At 45.4% G+C, this 19686-nt stretch overlaps 1 long non-coding RNA gene across 1 annotated transcript; it reads left to right on the top strand.

Annotated features, from left to right (window-relative positions):
- The first annotated feature begins 709 nt into the window (after window positions 1–709).
- LOC109285185 (uncharacterized) lies at window positions 710–18688 on the top strand. Its single transcript, XR_002092840.2, has 3 exons — window positions 710–915; window positions 8812–8940; window positions 17787–18688. It is a non-coding gene; the product is annotated as an uncharacterized LOC109285185 (long non-coding RNA).
- Window positions 18689–19686: the final 998 nt, after the last annotated feature.

Genomic DNA, 19686 nt, shown 5'->3' with positions numbered 1-19686 from the left:
AGACAAAAATACCCAATTACCAGTGGGGGCACATTTCTCACAGAAGGGCCACTCTCTCTCCAATCTCTCAGTCCTGATCCTCAAGAGAAACTTACACAACACTTCCCAGAGACGAGCCTATGAACTCCATTTCATCAACCTCCTGGATACTAGAGATCATGGACTAAATATAGACATTGGATTTTTGACACATTATAATCTGCCTGGCAACTGATTCCCCATCCCAGCCCAGCCCCTGGCTTCTTTACTTTTCATTCCATCCAGGAAGACACACACCAACTGCTGAAACTTCCTTAGCCTGACGAAGGGTTTTTGAACCCGAAAGCTTGCTTAATAACTATTCTTCAACTATTTGGGTTGATCTAATAAAAGATATCAAATTCACCCAAGGAACCTTGTCTGAACTCTACATAGCCTTTGTGTATGAGTGTGTGTAAAAGGGTGAATAGTGAGAGAATGGCATAGAGATGGGAGAAGATTCAACTGTTTATGTAAGCAACAAGGCACCAAATGTAAGTTACCAACCACTAACTAACTAACAAATGGCTGAAGAATCCCTTTGAAGCTCGAAGGCACAAAGGAGATAACAGAAGAAGAAATTCTGCCAGATGGGCAACAAAAACACTCCAAGGCTAAGATAAGCTGAAGACAAAAGAAGAACAACTGCAAAAACAGAAGCTGGATATGGAAAAACCCCAAAGCACTGAAACAAAGGATGCCAATCCCTATAAAAGGACACTTTGAAAATGCTAAGTTGGGTGAGTCTCTTTCTCTACTGCTGTTTAATCGGAGCACAGATGCATCTGTTCACCCCACTCCAGCTGTTATCTTCAAATCTGCTACCTCCAAATCATCACCATCTACTCAATAAGCCTGGGTTGGCCACCCTGGGCTGATATTGAGCAACTATTGTTGGTAACTATATCTGGTTTGTGTGTGGATGAAATGGTTGTTTTGTGTATGTGTATGCCTGTGTGTAATTATGTGTATGATGATTTGTGTATGTGTGTATGAACGGTGTGCCTGAACTTCTATGTCTAACTCATGTAATCAATAAATGTGGCACCTTGCCTTATCCCCCTTTATAAAGTCTCGCTCGTGATTTGAGCAACTGGCAATTTGTGTAACAACTAAACAGAGACAGGGAAGGAATACTCTGTGCCCCACCAACCCAGTCTGGGAACATGGGGCTCATGAGCTGCCTCCCCCCAGCAGCTCATGAGCCCTACTCTAACCCCCCTCAGCCCCTTTCCCCCACAATCCTGCCTTGGGATGATAGCTATAATCTGGAACATGCTCCCAGCAGAGGTAGCACACTTGCCATTGCTGGAGGTGTTCAAGAGGAGGCTGGACAAATACCTCGTAGAGCTTGTTTGATCCCAATAATGTCCTGCCTATGGCAGGGAACCAGACTTGATGATCTTGCAGGTTGTTTCTGGTCCTTTGATTCTACAATAAGAGACAGGAGGCAGGGCTGGGGACAGAGGTTTTGCTGACTGGGCTCTGTGACAGTCCAGGGGAGGGTACAATGGGCACTCAGCCGGAGCAGCCAAGTGCAGGCTGAGTTTCAGCGTACCTCCCTGGAAGGGGATGCTATCAGGGTCCTGCAAAGGTGCCTGAGATGCTGGCAGCCAGTGACCTAACTTGAATTAATAGAGGATTTGGTACAGAAGTTTGATACACCAGAATAGCCTAATTTGCATAAGTTTGAGTGCACATCCATCAAGGACTATCTTGGACTGGATTCTGCTAATTTTAGTCTGATCTATGTGCCCCAAACTTCTGTACAGTTATGGGTTTGGTTTGATTTTCAAGGATTTGTTTTGGATTATGTGTAATGTCTTTACCTAGCCTTGATTTGTGAAGCCATGTCCCAAAAAACAAGTAACACATTTTAGATGCATTAATACTTTCTAGGAGAGAGAAAAACAAATGTATCAGATCAGCACTGGTTTTAAGCAATGTGAATATTGTTTTTGGAAGAGGTAGGACAAATATGCCCTGTTTTAAAATAATGATTTCTCAGTTACTTCTTTGTCATCAGTGCAAGATGCACCTGAATAAGTAATACAGAATCAGTTCTGTAATAATGTACAGAAAGGCAGCATTAATGTTTGAAATACTTGAGAAGAATAATTCAAAGTTTAAAGGGCTTTTTTTTTAATTTTATGAAGATTCTTCAAAATGTGTCCAATTAATCTGAAAAGTGGAATTTTTTTTTTTTTTTTTTTTTAAGTTTCAGGTTTAGAAGCAGAGACTGAAAATAGCCTACTTAAAGTTTTAAGATTTATTAGGAATCCAAATTTAATGGCCTGGTTTAGATCAGAGGATTCTAAGTCCTAATTCCTATCTGCAAATGGAAAGGGATTCAGATTCAAAATGGTTCTGGCTTTGGCATAACTTTAATTATAATTCTATCTTTGTTATGTAAAAATGTATAAGATCCAAATGACAGTCAGGTAATAGATATATGCTGTTTCATTTGCAGTTTGACCTTTGGGCAAATTTCTGTTATTCTAACGCTGTCTGTTAAAAGATACTTTGGAAATTGAAAGTGAACAACTCTAAGGTCTCAACACTGCTAAAACTTTAAAATTACACATACCCCCCAAAAATGGAAGACTGAAAATAATGCAGATTTCTTTTTCCTTTTTACAGAAAGGAACAAACATTATCTAACTCATACTTTCACCAATTAACTTTTGTTGTTTTTGCTGGAATGTATCTGTTTTAATGTGAGATGTGATGATAGGTTAGAGGGTTATTGCTTGTAGGTGTGTTGGTCTAAGGACACAGGCAGGCAAGGTTCTTTGGGTAGCTGTGAAATCTTTTATTAGACTACATACATAGTTGGAAAATTGTTTTTTGCAAGCTTTTTGGCACAAATGGCCTACTTTTGTGCTCAAAAGCTTGCAAAGGGCATTTGTGTCTGAAAGCTTGCAAGTAACAATTTTCCCAACTATTTAGTTAGTCTAATAAAAGATATCACAGCTACCCAAAGAAACTTGTCTGCCTGTGATAGGTTAGAAGCACTACAGAATTCATGGAAAACCTTAATATATGTTCAGAATTTGTCTTGGGTGGAGGGTTATAAGGTGTTGACCAACCAAAGGCAATGGAAAAGATAGGAAAGGAGATTAAAAATAATATTTCTTGGAGAACAGGACTTTGGAGAACTAGGGACTCTTTCTAGGACTAACACATCTAAGAGGCCAAAGTTTACATTCAAAATTTAAACCCACGACTCCTACCTCTCAGGAGAGGTTGGGTTACCCCAACCACTGGGTAACAGAGTGTTTTCTAACCTTACAATGATCCACTTTGAATAAAGAAATTAAATATGCAGTGTAGCAGGGTCTGGAACTCACATCTCCCAGGGACATGAAAAAGCCACCATAGCATGCTCCCACCATCTTAGTCCTCTGCAGTTTAGAAATGTATCTGACATATTTAAATGTGAAAAACAGTGATGCAGAGATAAAGGTACCTAAAGGCCTAGTCACATATTCACTTGCAACAGCTGCAAATCACTGGACTGTTGTGATGCATTAAATCTAGTACATATTAGGAGATAACCTCTGCCTGAAAGGGAACAACTTTGCAATGCTACAATGGCACCTAACATATGCTAAACTGCTTGAAATTGTCTGCTTGCCTTTAAACGGCACTTGGTACCCACTTAGTAAGTGTTAAATTGAACATGTGAAACCACCCAAAGACTATCTCTCTGATTGACCAGAAATATCCCTGGAAGACTACAGCTCTGCTGCTGTATGTGTCTAGAATCACCTCAGTGTTAACAGCCAAGCAGCCAGTTCTCACTTAAGCTCCACAGGGTGCCTCAGAGCATCCAAGTTTCACGTGGGCGCCTGCAAGCATACCTAACACACACCAACAGAACCAAGATTCCATATTATGTATTTCATTTTTAAAATATGACTGGAGGAAAGTTGATGCCCTACTTTTATACAATAACTCATTGATTAAGCTGCTGGGCAACCTGGCAGCTGGAGCGTAAGAGCGTTCTAACTCTCACCTCCCAGCTCTCAGGAGGGTGCCCTGAACACCAGATTAAAGTTTAGGGTAGGCAAGATAGAAGAACCCTCCATCTTTCTTGTGAAAGTTGTCCCCCTTGTGCAAAAAAGGAATATAGGATACATGGGACCAGAAAGTGAGAGAGAGTGCAAATAGTTGTATGACTGCAGTACATTAAGGAGAACGAAGTTCTCAGAAGCTGTAGTACTGGAAGACATGAGTAACACAGAGATTTATATTTCAATTGAAATGCATGTGAGAATGCTTGGCATAAATACAATGTCTTTATTGGCAACAGAAGGAATTTTAGCAAATGTCAGTTATGAATTACTTTGTTTACTTTTTAAATATAGTTTGACCAAATAAAAAACAAACATCAAATAGAGATTTTTCAGATGCTTTTTATGCTCTAATTTAATGCTATAACTGCATTGCATAGTATAATATGGAAAAGAAATAGTAGTCTTAATGCACTTTCTTTTGGATAGCTAATTCCATCACAAAAATAGTTGTAACACATCCATTTAAAGTTTTGGCACTCTTATGGGAAAAGCTGAGTGTAAAGGTAAAAGGGCATTTTCCTGGTCTTAGAGATTAGGTAGTCCGTTTAGTGGATCAGGTCTGAAAAACACTGATCAGGCAGTATTGGGAATATTTCAGTAACAATCTTTGCACTACCATCTGTTTAGAGAATAAATAGAAGCCTCAGTCTTTAGTGCTGCTTGTCTGGGTTCCTTCATGAGCAGTAAATTTACTGAAAAATTAAGACGTTGCTAATCATGGTAATTTAAAAATCATAAATATGAGCAAACAATACTTTTACATGCCTGGATGAAAGACATTATATACTACTTAATAACTATCAAAATAAATAATGGCAAACTATGGGTCAGATATGTGATTGAGGGCCTGGACACATGATATATGAGTACTAATGGGATTTATATTTAATTTACACTCTAATGTAAAATACAAAATGATTCAGTAAGGAAAAACAACCATTTTTTTTCCAGGGCAGCTTTCACAGTGTCTTGACACTCAGTAGCAGTAGCTAACTACAGATGAATAGCACCTACATTGGTATAACTTCTAGTGTTTATTTTTATTTGGGGGGGGGGTGTTCTGCCACAGGAGGAACTCTACATAGCTTCTAGAAAGTTGCATATGTGTAAGCTACATGTCATGTCATTTTATCATAAAAACTCTAACACAATCCATTGCAGTCAGAGAAGCTAAGCTGTTTCCACTATCACAATCAGGGAATTAGTGGAAGGCAGGGTAGGGTGACACCTTAGAGCAGGGTGGGCAATCATTTCAGGTGGAGGGCCGCTTAATGAGTTTTGGTAAGCTGTTGAGAGCCACATGGGTAAGCCTGCCCCTTGATAGTTGCCCCCCGCCTCCTTGTCACCATCTTGGGACTGGAAGTGCTGCCCCTAAACCCCTGAACTCCTGACCTTTGCCACCAGAAGTCCCTGCCCTTGCCCCCTGAAAAAGCTCCTTTTGAGAGGGGGCTTGCCATCTTAGAACTAAAAAAAAAACAACAGATCATACATTAAAAGTAAAATATCTACTGTAATATACTTTAATTTTATTACAAAATATTTTGTCTTGATTTGTATTTGCATTGTATATATAGAGGTGATTGCATAATAACTCAAAGATAAATTCTTGGTTTTGTATAATGTGAGGGGGGTGTATGGTGGGATGTGGGTGTGTGTATGGTGGGGTGTGGGTATGGGTGTGGGTGTGGTGGAGTATGTGTGGTATGTGTGTACAGTAGGTGTGTGTGGTATGTGTACATGGTGTGATACGGGTGTGTATGATGGGGTGTGGGGGGTGTGGTAGGATGTGGTTATATGGGAGGGTTGTGAAGGGGTGTGGCTGTGTGCAGGGAGCATAGGGTATGTTGGGGGTTGTGTGTATGTGAAGGGTTGTATGGGCAGGGTTTGGGTGTGTGGGGTGTGAGGGGGGTACCTTCCCACTCCCCCTATGGTGCAGCAGCAGGCAGGGGCACTTAGCGTGCAGGTTCCTGGGAGGGCACAGCTCTGGCCAGTGCTGTATATCACAGAGAGGGGTGCAGCCTCCCCCCGGCCATTTGTACCACCAGTGCTCCCCACCACTCATGCACAGCCCTTGCACTTGCACAGCACAGGAGGGAAGCCCAATGTGCTGGAGCTGGCTGCCTTCCCTGCTGGGGCTGCACAGCACTGGAGGGAAGTCTCGGGCACTGGAACCCACTGTCTTCCCTGCTGGGGCTGCACTGCAGGGGAGGGAAGCCCCAGGCATCTTCTCCTGGGGGTCAGGGAAGGCAGCCGGCTCCAGTGCCTGAGGCTTCTCTCCAGTGCTATGCAGCCCTGGCAGGGAAGGCAGCCGGCTCCAACATGTGGGGTTCCCTGCTGTGCAAGTGCAGGGGCTGTGTGTGAGTGGTGGGGGGTCCCAGTGATACAGATGGCTTGGGTCAGGCTGCACCCCTCACTGTGATGTGCAGCTCTGGCTGGAGCCATGGCCTGCCAGGCACCTGCAACCTGAGCGCCTGGCCTGCTGCTGCTGCTACTACCTGCTGGGGCTGCACACCATGGGTGAGTGTGAGGGGAGTGGGGGGGGTGTTCCCACACACCCCACCCTCCCTCACACCCACATGCTGCCCACCTGAGCTCTGCGCTGCCACTGCCCGCTTGGGCACAGGATCTGTGCTGCCACCAGCCCAAGCCACACTGTGCTTCTACCCAGCTGCAGCCCCACCTTCCCCTGCTTCCCTATCTGCTGCCCCAAGCCAGCAGGAAATTGGGGAAATGGAGCAGGTACCCAGGGGCTGCAGCAATGACAGCAGTAGCCCCACATGGAAGCTGCATTCTGGTCAGGCCAAGCCCTTCTGCCCAAAAGGGGGTGGGAAGTGAGGCAATAGGGTACATTTGGGGCTGTGTGTACATGTGGTCACCTCACTCCCACCCTTGTGGGCAGAAGGGCTGAGTGGGGCACAATTTGGTGGGTGCCGCGGGCCGGATGAAAGTGCTTGGTGCGTCAGATCTGGTATACAGGCCATATTTTACCTGCCCCTGCCTTAGAGAATAACTGGTTGAGAAAGGTATATGCTATCTCAGCTGCAGTCAACTAGCATCTGTTTCTGTAGACACGCAAGAAATTATTACCCTATGCTATGGCATTGTGCACAAGGGTAGGAAGAGTAGCTTTCTTTCATGAAAACACAATGTGAGACCTCTCTGTAGCATTCAAAATCACCAAGATGTAGTTTCAGCAATGAAGCCACCTACATATGTTATAGAGAAAAACTGCTACATTTTCAGAAGAAGTTGAGGTATTGGCAACTGCTGAAGAGAGCAGGATCCAGTTGCTGTATCAATCCTGTTTAGACAAGCATTTAGATTCAGAGTTTCCATGACTGCTGAGACCACCACTACAACAGTTTTCCAAAGAGGTACAGACTTCAGCTCAGGTGCTGCCACTTCCTCAACTGTAAGCTGCTGTTTATAGCACACATTAGTGAAACTTGCTTCTCAGAAGCACAGCAAAACAGGTATCACTGTATATCATTTCCATCATTCTATCAAAGCAAGATTCATTTTTCAGAGAACTTACTAGGCAGATGCAACATTTTTGCCACTCTGTGCTAGCCAAACTGATTTACACTTCCTAGATTTCGCATCCAAATAGAAAACACTGTTCCAATTAACCTCATATTTAATATTAGGGTTAGGTGTAGTCCCTGTCCTCATTTTAAGATAGTGGTAAAAGCCATAAAGTGCTTTTATAAACCCAAGTAGTTGAAATAATAGCAGCACTCAATGTAATCCCATGTTAACACCCATAACACAGCCACATGAAAGGGCAGAGGAGTTTCATCGGCTCCTGACTGTGAGAGTTTGTGAGTATATGAATAAAACGTAGAAGGACAAAAGAAGCAGGAAAAAAAACAGCAAGCAGGAAAGGTAGAAAAGGAAACTCAGGACATAAAACAAAACTGTGGGAATGGCCCTGAGAAAAGCTAAAAGAAGAGCTTTCAGGCCTGATGCCAACTGGAAAACTGTGAGCAAAGACAACATATCACTTAATTCCTCTTGTGTTCAAAGAAACAGTATCTAGCACGTTCTGTGTAAAGGGAACAGGGTTACATTGAAAAAACACCTGACTTCATCAGTTTTTGTTTCTAACTGGGACAACCTCCAAGAAGCTGAATTTGTATAGCCCTTGGGGTTACAACGGATAACATTAAAATGTTTAAAGACTGAATTTTGTATTTATGGGATCAAACATACAATATTCGCCACCTCTGTTCTAAACTATTCATTTGCCTTTTGCTTTATCTCAATGAATGATAACAACAGCAAGAAAAAATCTAATTAAATACTTTAACAATAAAAAGTACACCAAATAAAAATTGTTGACTTTCTAGAGAAGAGATTTAACATATATAATAGAATGAGAACCAACCTCTGAAGTGTCTCCTAGAGTTTTAGTACAGATTGTTCAAGGTGCTAAAAACCACACAGTCTAAAAATCACATACAGTGGAGATCTTATTTAATTTTTTTAAGAGAAAGCACAAGCTAATTATCTAACATATCAACTTGCTACTGCAAATTGGGATTTCTGTGATATTTAATGCAGATCTTTCACTTGAACTCTTCTAATTATTTTATTTAGCTTTGTCTTTTTGTCTCACTTCTTCTGAAGGGGGGAGAACATGTTAAAGAATTGTCACACATCTGTAAACAGATGATATAAAGGATAGTGATAATTATTATTTTTTTTTAATTAGATATGATCCTGAACCAAACATCTGGATCCAGAATGAATAAAAGGCTTCTGGGATTCACATTTCCACTGGTCTAGGGTAAGAACTGGGAATAGACTGCACCTCTCCCAATTGCCACACATCTTTAGATGGGTAAGTTCAGCTGTAGTACAGTCCAACCTCTCTCCTTCCTTCTCCCCAAATCCTATTTACTGATGAGAAGGACTGCCTGATGCATCTCAGCTGTAACAAATGGAAACTGAGTGGGGGAGGACAGGGGCTAGCATCCCAGGAGGAAGTTACAGCACTAAGACCAAGTGAACAGAATTTGTGAGGCGAGGAGAAGAAAAATCAAATGCATATGAATGAAATCTTGCAAAAGCAGATATTCTTTTGGGGCTACCTATATTTCCAAGTATTAAATCAGATTCCTAATGAAAAATCCTCGCTGAAATTCTAAGCCCACATTTCCATTCCTGCAAACCTTTGTGTGTGTATAGTCCAGTTGAAAGCCACTGAGTTACTCAGAATTTATAAAATGAAGAAATGGAAACACATCCATGAATTGGTGCAAAACCTGTAATTTATTTTGGTAGCATTCAAATTTGGACCCAGGTAGAAGAATCAACCCAAATTGAATTGATTACTGTAGTCTCCTGCGCTTCTCCCCTGTGCGTTGGGTACGTGTGGTTTACTTTTGACTTCACCGTTGCTTTGAGGAAGAAACAGGCTTGTTAGCGGGTTGACTCTAGTCAGACTACCAGGGGGTCTTTCCTACCACGTTTTTGCTGTTAAATGGCTTGTTATTGGGAGGAAGATGATCAGTCCCATTCCCCCTGGTGCCTTCCTTTGAGCGTCCTGATTGTCCTTCCTTCCTGGGGCTCCGCCTCCCCCGCATCCCACCTAATGCCAAGCAAAGATGTCGCTGTTTGAGCTGCCAGAATTGATGTACTGATCACTTTGGTGCTTGGGCCCATTACATTTGTGACAGAGAGGATCGGACATTGTTTTGGCCTGAGTGTTCCCTACCACCCTCTTGCCTTACTTTTGCATCTTCCTGATGTGGTGCTATCCTGTGCCTAGACATCCAGCTCCCTACTTGGGCTCTACACTTGCTGTGGGCCCGCCGGTCATTAATCCTTGCTTCGCTTGGTCGTGCTGGACACTAGTCTGTGCCATAGATGTCCAGTGTCTATGAAGCTCCTGCCAGTAGGTCACTGGATCTTTGCTGGCCCTGGGTCTTACCGAGAACCCCTTCCTGGGGCAGCCACCAGGTTTCTGCATGGGGAACGGGTTCCAGATCTGGCCTCTCTGGGCCAGTTAGGGACCTCACTTCCAGTTCCCCTGATGGGTATTCTGCTGGGCTTTTTATCCCCATGTCAGGGGTCCAGGCAGCCAATTGGCTCCAGCACGCTGCCACAAAGCATGCCCATGCCAATGTAGGAGCTGGTCCTGGCTCCTTCTGGCCTGTCTGTCTTTTTTCTCTTTTTTCTTCTTCTGCCGTGGTGTCTCCACCTGCTGCAGTTTCATTTGCGCCACGCTCCGCTTCCGGCGCGGTGTCCCGCCAGCTCTGCTCCTCGCCTGGCTGAGGTAAGTTTTTCCCACACATCCCCCCACCTTAAGTTGCCTTGTGGCATCTCATTTTTTGGATCCCAATCATCGGGATCTTAACACCAGTCATGTGTCAGTTCGTCCTCACACTCTCACTTTTGTCACACCTTGATAAAAAATCCACAACTTTATTAGTCACTCCTGGTCTGTAACTAATGCTAAACTTAAAAGGTTGCGGTGATAATGCCCAACATGTAATTCACGCGTTATCATGCCTAAATTTATTTAGCCATTGTAAAGGGCCATGATCCATGACTAACTTGAATTCTCACCCAATTAAGTAGTATCTGAAATAATTTATGACCCATGTTATTGTCAGGCACTCTCTCTCAATAGTCGAATACCTGATCTCGGTGGTGTTTAATTTTTTACTAGCAAAGGTGATGGGTTATTCTTTGCCTTCTTGATCCTGATATAGCACCACACCTACAGTGGTTTCAGAGGCATCCATCTGCAGGATAAAAATTTTAGAGAAATCAGGCATCACAACTACCACATCATTACATAGTGCCCTTTTTATCTCCTCAAAAGCTTTCTTCATTTGAGGAGTCCACTGTATGGAACCTTGTCCTTTCCCCCTTACTGTATCTGTTAGTGTTGTTGCTTTTTCCGCAAAGTGGGAAATAAATCTCCTATAATAATTAGCTAACCGGGGCTCGGGGACTTGGGGCCTGGGGGCTTGGGCCTGGGGCCTGAGGGCCTGGAGGCTTGGGGGCTTTGGGGTTGGGTGTCTGGGGGCCTGGGGGCTAGGAGATGGGGGGTTTGGGGGATGGGGGTCCTGAGGGATGGTGCCTGGTGTGGTCTCCACCGGCTCCAGGACACTGCTCTGCTCCCCCGCTTCACCTTGGGGAACAAGGAGGCATGTGGCATCAGGGCCAGGGAGTGGAACAGTTCCTCACTTGGGGCAGGCAGCAGCTCCTCCCTGAGGTGAGGCAAGGCAGGGATGGAGGCCAGGGCTGGAGCAGGCTCCACCGGCTCTGGGGAACTGCTCTGCAAGCTCTGCCGGGTCTGGGGAAGTGCTCCACTCCCTGGCCCTGATGCCACATGCCTCCTCACTCCCCAAGGCAATGCAGGGGAGTGGACCAATTCCCTGGAACCAGCAGAGCCTGCATAACAGATCCCCAGAGCAGGTGGAGCCTGCACCAGCCCCCTGTCCCAGCCTCCATCCCTGCCTTGCCTCACCTTAGGTAGGAGCTGCTGCCTGCCCCAAGTGAGGCTCTGCCAGCTCCAGGGAACTGTTGCACGGGCTCTGCCAGCTCTGGGGAAGTGCTTCACTTCCCGGCCCTGATGCCACATGCCTCCTCACTCCTTGAGGCAAAGCAGGGGAGTGGAGCAGTTCCCTGGAGCTGGTGGAGCCTACGCCAGGCTCCTGACCTTGCCTCGCCTTGGGGAGGAGCTTATCTTCTGTAAGTGTTTCACACCACATCCCAGCTCCTATCCCGGGAGGTGCATGGCCTAAAAAAGTTTATGCATGGCCAGAGTTTTACTTGTGCGTGGCCACGCATGTGTGCACCTTAGAAAGAACCTTGGCTAGCCCTGGAAAAGACCTCATATGTTGCTTAGTCCGGGGTGGTACATAATTTTCTATCACATCTATTTACTGGCCAGTGAATGTATGATTCCATGACCCACTCTAAATCCCAATCCTAGGTAATTGGTTTCTTGGATTCCTAGGGTGCATTTTTTTGGGTTGACTGTCATGTGCACACAGCGGAGTTCTCACAGCACCGCTTTCACATGTCGTAGATGTTGCCCCCAGGATTGTGAGTATATGACAATGTCATCAATATAAGTGGTAGTGTACATTATGTGTGGGGTGAAGGTGAGGTACATGAGTCGCTGGAACATCGCCATGGCTCCATGTAGTCCGAACAGCATTCTTGTAAATTCAAACAGGCCCCAAGGAGTACCAAAGGCAGTTTTCTGTTGGTCTTTCTCCACCATAGGTATTTGCCAATACCCTTTTGAAAGATCAATTGTGGAACTATAATGAGCTTGACCTATCCTCTTCAATAGTTCCTCAATATGCAGCATAGGAAATGCATAAAAAATGGCAATTTCATTAACTTTCTAGAAGTCAATACATATTCAAAGAGATCCATCAGTTTTGGGCACTATTACCATGGGGCTTCACCATGGACTGTGCGAAGGCGCAATGATCCATTATGTCAACATTTTGTGGATTTTCTGATGTACCCTTTATTGTAGGTGATGAGGAATGGGCCTCCATCGTTCCCAGACGATAGTTCCCTTCGGGGTATTGATCTCATGTCTCACCCCTTTGGGCCATCCAGGTTTTTCATTAAACCATCATTAAATTCCTCTAACATCATTTGTCAATGTTTGTGTTGCTCTTCACTAAGTCCTGGTCCTTGTATTACTTAATTATTTTGAACTACCTTCTGTTGCTGATCTCCCACCTCAGGTCCTAGGTCCTCCTGGGGATCTTTTGGGCCTAGCATCCAACCTTCAAGTTCCCACCAGGGTTTTAACAAATTAACATGGTAAATTTGTTGCTCTTTTCTGTGTCCTGGACAGTATACCTCATAGTCTACTGGACCAGCTTTTCATACCATCTTGAATGGTCCCTGCCAACCTGTTAATAACTTGTCAGTTGTAGTAGGGAATAATATGAGAACTTTGTCCCCTACATGAAAGTCTTGTATGCAGGCCCTTTTGTCATACTCCCATTTTTGCCTCTGTTGGGCCTCGGCTAGGTTCTCCTGGGCCAGCTGCCTAGCTTTCCCAAGTTGATCTATCATCTCTTGCCTGTGAAGTTACACCCCAACTTCTGGCTGTCCTGTGCTCTCCTATTCCTCTCTCATTTCCTGTAACAAACCCTGTGGCTTATGGCCATATACTAACTCAAACGGGGATAATTTTGTGGATGTTTTTGGTGTGTCACTCAAAGCGAAAAGAGTATCAGAATTAAATCCCATCTCCGGGGTTCTTCTTGTGCGCAGCATCACAACAGGCATTTAATCATCCCATTTAGACATTCTGCCAGACCACTGGTCTGTGGATGGTATACCAACGTGCTCAACTGTTGTATTTTCAACACTTGACACATGGCTCTGATGACCTCAGACATAAATTTCGTACCTTGATCCATGATTATTTCTCTGGGTACTCCTACCCGAGATATCCACTTCAGTAATTCCTCCACAATTTGAGGGACTGTGGCTGACCTTAAAGGTATCACCTTGGGGTAGCGTGTAGCGTAGTCAACTGTGACTAGTATACACTGATATCTGGCACTACTCTTCATCAAGGGTCCCACTATATCTAATGCTATTCTATCAAAGGGGACATCAATGAGCAGCATCACCTGCAATGGGGTGCATGGAGGCCCCTTTCTTGGACCCTTTGACACTCTGGGTAGGCCTCACACTGTCGTGTAACTTCCTCCCTCATCCCTGGCCAAAAGAACCACTGCTTGATCTTGGTGAATGTCTTATTCACCTCAAAATGACCTCCCATGGGTTTGGAGTGTGCTAGTCCCCACACTCGACTATGGAAAGCATGGCGTACCATTAACTGCCGCATCCATTCACCCCAGACTGGGCATTTCCTAACTCAATACAATAGACCATTATGTATCACAAAATGAGGATCACTTACATCTGTGGCGGGCCAGTAGGGGGCGTTCCTGCATTGAGCCACCCACCTCACTGCACCCAAACACCTTCCAGGCTCCGAGTGCCTCCGTGGGGGCGCCTCACATCTGGCTGACCCCCTTCCTGGAGCACACCCACTAGCCTGGGGGTTCCACTGCCACCGCCCAGGGCTCTGTACTGATTCTGGCTCTATGCACCCTCAAGGGTACTTGATTCACTTCAAGAAGTTGGGATGCTTCCCTCAGTCAGAAGCACAAGTAGTGGTCTCCCTTAGTCAGTCGAACCAAGGGGACCCCAAGGCATCAATTTAGACCCATTCCCAATAAGTCTCCCATGCTAGGTACAAAGGAGAACTTTATTGGTTACAGAGGGTAGGGTTAGAATAGGGTACAGGGTAGAGCAATATCAGAGAAATCCCATAGAGCAAACAGGATGGCTGTGTAGCCTTTGATCTCACATCTGAGTTACTGCAAGCTAAATATCTAGTTAGAACTCAGGTAGCTTACTCACAAGTATCATCCAGAGGCAGGTGGAGATTCCCTCTGGAGGAAGGCAGTTCCTTGATCATGAGTTTTGAGAGAGAGAGCAAGTTTCAGATGGTACAGCTCTTTTCTGTCTCTGAGTCTCCCTCAGGGCTGCTGCCCCCTCCTCCTGGGCAGTCCTTAAATTATATAGTCCTTGTGACCTCATTTACCTGGTCCAATGGAGGCCAGCACCTGTTGGTTGTCAGCCAACCAATTTGAAATACATCACTAGTTGCCGGGCAGACTGGCAGTCTCTACCCCACCTCCGCCAGGGAGGAAGCCCCTTACCCAGGTATGTGATACCAGTCACGTAGGCAGAGGGAGAAGGTTTCCCCCCTCCCTCAGGAATGTAGCCAGTTCAGGTTACTTAAAGAGATAGGGTAAAGGTGTGTCTCCTCTGCTGGGCCCATGGCCCATCCTAATCAAATTGTCACAGAGCAGAGTTTTTGGGGAGGAACAAAGGTGGCCTTCTGCCACAACACCTATTTCAGGTCATATGACATCACTCTCCATGCGAACCACTTCTGCTTCCTGAATTCTCTGGAACTGCTCATCCTCTACTTGTGCAGTCTGGAATTGGGGCCCCTTGGCTGTTCTAAGACTTATTCAGTCATCTTCTCCTGAAGAAGTTGCCTCTTTTTCTGCTATCCAGCCCTCCACCCAAGACCATCTTTTGCATCTTAATTCGTATCTTTGCACTTCCTCTAGAACTTCATCTAGTGGTGGCCAATCTCGCTCCGCAATTATTTGACCATCTAACTCCGGTGCAAATCCCACACGCAGCTTCCCCTTGCAGTTGGTGATCCTTACATCCACAAAACCCCTTTCACACTGTTCTGCTTCTCTGTGTATTCAGATCATTCTCATTGGCCCACATCAGTCAATGACATTCGTTGGTACTAGCCCAGCTCGGACTACAGTTTGAGTGCAGCTGGTATTGAGAATGGTCAGAAGGGGTTTACCTGCCACCCAGGCTGTCAACATGGGTCTGTCCCATACAGTTCACTATGCCCAAAGCTACAATCCATTTCTTCAATGGGCAGAGTTGCTTCGGGTCATTCTTTCAGCCCTGTACCTTCCTGTGTCAATTTCCACCTTTCTTGTGAACTTATAGTGCCTTCCCTGGATACATAACTGGCCATTCCACATCAGTAACATATCACCCCATGCCTGGTATACTGGAAGGACCCCTGCCAAGATTCTTCTTCCCTCTTACTGGTGGCTCCCACATTTCTATAGCCCATTTCTTGGGAGTGCTCTGCTTCAGATGTCGTGAAGACCTTGGACACTCTTAATGCCTCTTTGATTGTCCTGGGTAAATGCTGTCATACCCAAAGTTGTGTTTCATCATCTAAATCTTTTATAAATGTCTAATAAAATTTGATTGGCCAGTGTCACCTTGTCTACCTTCTCTGGAGGTACCCATTTGTCCAAGTCCTTTAAAAGTTGCATGAGATTCCTAGGCTTACAGTCCTTCTTCCCCTTTTGGGCTCAAAATAATTTATTATAATGCTCAGGGGTGATCTCTAGGTGGTGTAATATTGCCACCTTCACCTTTTCATATTCATAGGCATCATCTCTCGTGAGAGCCCGATATGCAGTTTGTGCCTTGCCCACAACAAGGGACCTGAGCTGGCTTGCCCACTGCAGTTTGTTTAGCCCCATTTGTATCACTGTCCATTCAAACAATTCAATATAAGCTCTGACATCATCCTCATGTGTCATCCGATGAATTAAAAATGTTGTCCAATTCCTCTGCATCCATTCATGTTCTTGCAGCACTTGCTGCTGTTGGACTCCTAATACTTTTGTCACTGCATGCAGAGTTTGATCCAACAATTCAATCTGAGGGGTTAGGTTAACTTCAATTTGGGCGTTGGCCTCCAGGGTCACCCCTTCTACAACGTTCCTGGCAAATGCACTAATTTGTAGTCTCCTATTCCTCTCCCCTGTGCATCAGGTATGTGTGGTTTTTTCTGACTTTGCCATTGCTTTCAGGAAGAAACAGGCTTGTCAGTTGGTAGACTCTTGGTTTGTTATTGGGAGGAAGATGGTTGGTCCCATTTCCCCTGGTGCCTTCCTTTGAATATCCTGATTGTCATTCCTGCTTGGGGCTCCACCTCCCCTACACCCCGCCTAACACCAACCAAAGATGTCATCGTTTGCACCATCAGAATTGGTGTACCAAGCACTTTGGTCCTTGAGCCCGTTAAATTTGTGATGGAGGGGATAGGGATATTGTTTTGGCCTGAGTGTTCCCTATCACCGTCTTGCCTTACTTATGTGTCTTCCTAATGTGGTACTCTCCTGTGCCCAGGCATCTGGCTCTCTACTTAGGCTCTACATTTGCCATGGGCCTGCCGGTCATTAATCCTTGCTTCACTTGGTCCTGCCAGATACCAGTCTGTGCCATAGATGTCCAGTGTCCATGAAGCTTCTGCCAGTAAGTCCCTGGACCTTTGCTGGCCCTACGTTTTGCTGAGAACCCCTTCCTGGGGCAGCCACCAGGTTCCTGCATGGAGACTGGGTTCCAGATCTGGCCTTTCCAGGCTAGCTGGGGACCTCACTTCTGGTTCCCCTCATGGATCTTCTGCTGGGCTTTTTATCCCAGTCTCAGGAATCCGGGCAGCCAGTTGGCCCTGGCATGCTGCCACAAAGTGTGCCTACACTGACGTAGGAACTGGTCCTGGCTCCCTGTGGCCTGACCATTTTTTTTTCTTCTTCTGGCATGGCATGACATCTCTGCCTGCCATGGTTTCGTTTTCACTGTGCTCTGCTTGCAGCACAGCATCCTGCTGGCTCTGCTTCTCGCCCGACTGAGGTAATTTTTTTCCCCCACAATTACAAAGGACACTGACTAAAGAGTTTAGGTGAGGTTGAATAAAAATAACAAATGAGATAAATAATTAGGCCCCAAATCACACGTATGGCAGCTGAAAAAGATCAGTGTTTTCTCTTTCCCCAAATCTAAGGATAGCATCCGTAGCTCTTCTCAATTTTCAACAGAGATAGCCCTAAGATGTACCATTCCCATATCCCTGAACAACTGAGGCTCATTCAGGTGAATTGCCATTCACTCCATGTGTGTAAGGGGCTGTTCTCCTTTTCTTTTGTCCCAGGGTTTGATTCATATAAATCAGAACTGCCTCCACTGTAGCCTGTGTGTTTAGCCTTATAGTTAGAGACAGTTTCATGGATGCAGAAAGATCCAGTCTACTAATTGTTTTTCTCCTCTTTTTGAATTCAGTCTCCAATCAGAAGCATCTCTTCAGAGAGCAGATGAGGCAAGTAAGCAAACAACAAAGGAATGAGATATGAAGGAAGAAGATATGGATGAAAAATTACAAATGCTACGTATGCAACTGCCTGTCATCTGCTACTTTGGGTGTGTTCAGACATCCTGTCAGAAAGGTGTTCTAACTATGGCACTTTACACAAAATGCTATGAGTTAAAGGGGCATTGAACCCAACAGGCCTGTTAGGCCTAACTTAGATTGGTCACTTCATTTTTTGGGGTAATTTAAGCACTGTGAATGTCTGCACACCCAGGCATTTAGATCCACCTAACCTTGGTGTAGTTACACTAGTGCACACAAAGGCTAGGGACAGACTTTCAAAAAACCTGAGCCTGATTTGATTCAATCTTTGCAGTTTAATCTATCCTGGCTAGGCTGAACTGGTTGGTAACTGGAGATGCTTTCTCTCTGGATTGAGGAAATTCAGGCACATGGCTGCAGTGGCTCAGGTTAGAAGCTGGGGGGCACTAGAGTAGCCCTCCCTTCCCTTGCACCATGCTGAGATGAAGGGGATGCAGCCAGGCCCCAGCAGGATGCTTTCACTAGGGAGGTCTGCCTGCAACATCCCAAGTTTTTCTCTGCTGGCTGTTCAAGGGTCAGGTGTGTTGCCAGCCCCCAGCCCATGGCTAGCACTCTGAGGTAAGGGGGGGAGAGGTGGTGCAGTGCATTCATCTGTTGATGATACAAAGATTTCCAATATCCTGCCATGCTCCTTTATACTGTCTGCAGCAAACTGAGGTGAGCAAGCCAGCAAGGTGAGGTGTTTATCACTTAATCAGCAAAACAGTAGCCTCTCTCCATTAGTTCAAACTCTTCTTAAACAGCTTAGCAGCTGAATGGGGCTTGGGTCTGTGCTGTGGGAGATGGGAGGTAGGGAGGGAGGGACTGCTGCTTAAGCAGCGAGTGGTGGGGTTGGTGGGGGATGAAACAGGGGGAAGCCAGGCAGACCCTGCAGTCTGCCAGAGCTCCAGCCAGGCAGTAGAGGGGAAGGGCCAGCCCTTCTGTGGGACAAAGAGCCCTGCCCAGCCCAGAGAGCATGCTGGGATGCTGAGGGAGTCTGGTTTATTTTAAATCAGCAAAGGATCTGGGACAGACTTTGCATAAACCACTTTGAGCCTAATCACTTAAGTCTAATACTACATTCAACCAGGTTTATCTCAAAACAGTTTCAGCCATTTTCAAGCTAGTTTATGTACACTAAACATCTATTCTGTAACAGGTTTAAACCAGTTTCTGATCACTTCATAGATTTCATAGACATTAGGGTTGGAAGGGACCTCAGAAAATCATCGAATCCAGCCCCCTGACCCAGGGGCAGGAAGTCAGCTAAGGTCAAAGGATCCCAGCAAGATAGGCATCCAAATGTTTCTTAAAAGAGTCCAGAGTAGGTGCTTGTACCACCTCTGGAGGCAGTCTATTCCAGGCCTTGGGGGCTCAGACAATAAAGTTTTTCCTTATGTCCAGCCTGAAATGGTCTTGGAGGAGTTTGTGACCATTTGACCTTGTCATCCTTTGGGGCACTCTGGTGAACAGGTGTTCCCTCAGATCCTGATATACACCCCTTATATACTTATAGGTAGCCACCAGGTCCCCCATGAGCCTGCAGTTTTCCAGGCTGAAGAGTCCCATGGCTCTCAGCCTCTCATCATAGGGCCTGTTCTCCTGCCCTCTGATCATGCATGTGGCTCTCCTATGGACTCTTAAGCTTTTCCACATCCTTTTTAAAATTGTGGAGCCAAGAATTGGATGCAGTACTCCATCTGCAGCCTCACCAAGTCTGAGTACAGTGGAAGGATGATATCCTGGGATTTGCTTGAGAAGCATCTATTAATACAAGCCAGAGTTCTGCTC

This window comes from Alligator mississippiensis, chromosome 3 (assembly GCF_030867095.1).
Source record: "Alligator mississippiensis isolate rAllMis1 chromosome 3, rAllMis1, whole genome shotgun sequence".
Taxonomy (NCBI): domain Eukaryota; kingdom Metazoa; phylum Chordata; order Crocodylia; family Alligatoridae; genus Alligator; species Alligator mississippiensis.
Note: the sequence above shows the minus strand (reverse complement) of the source record. Positions and strands in the feature narration are given on the sequence as shown.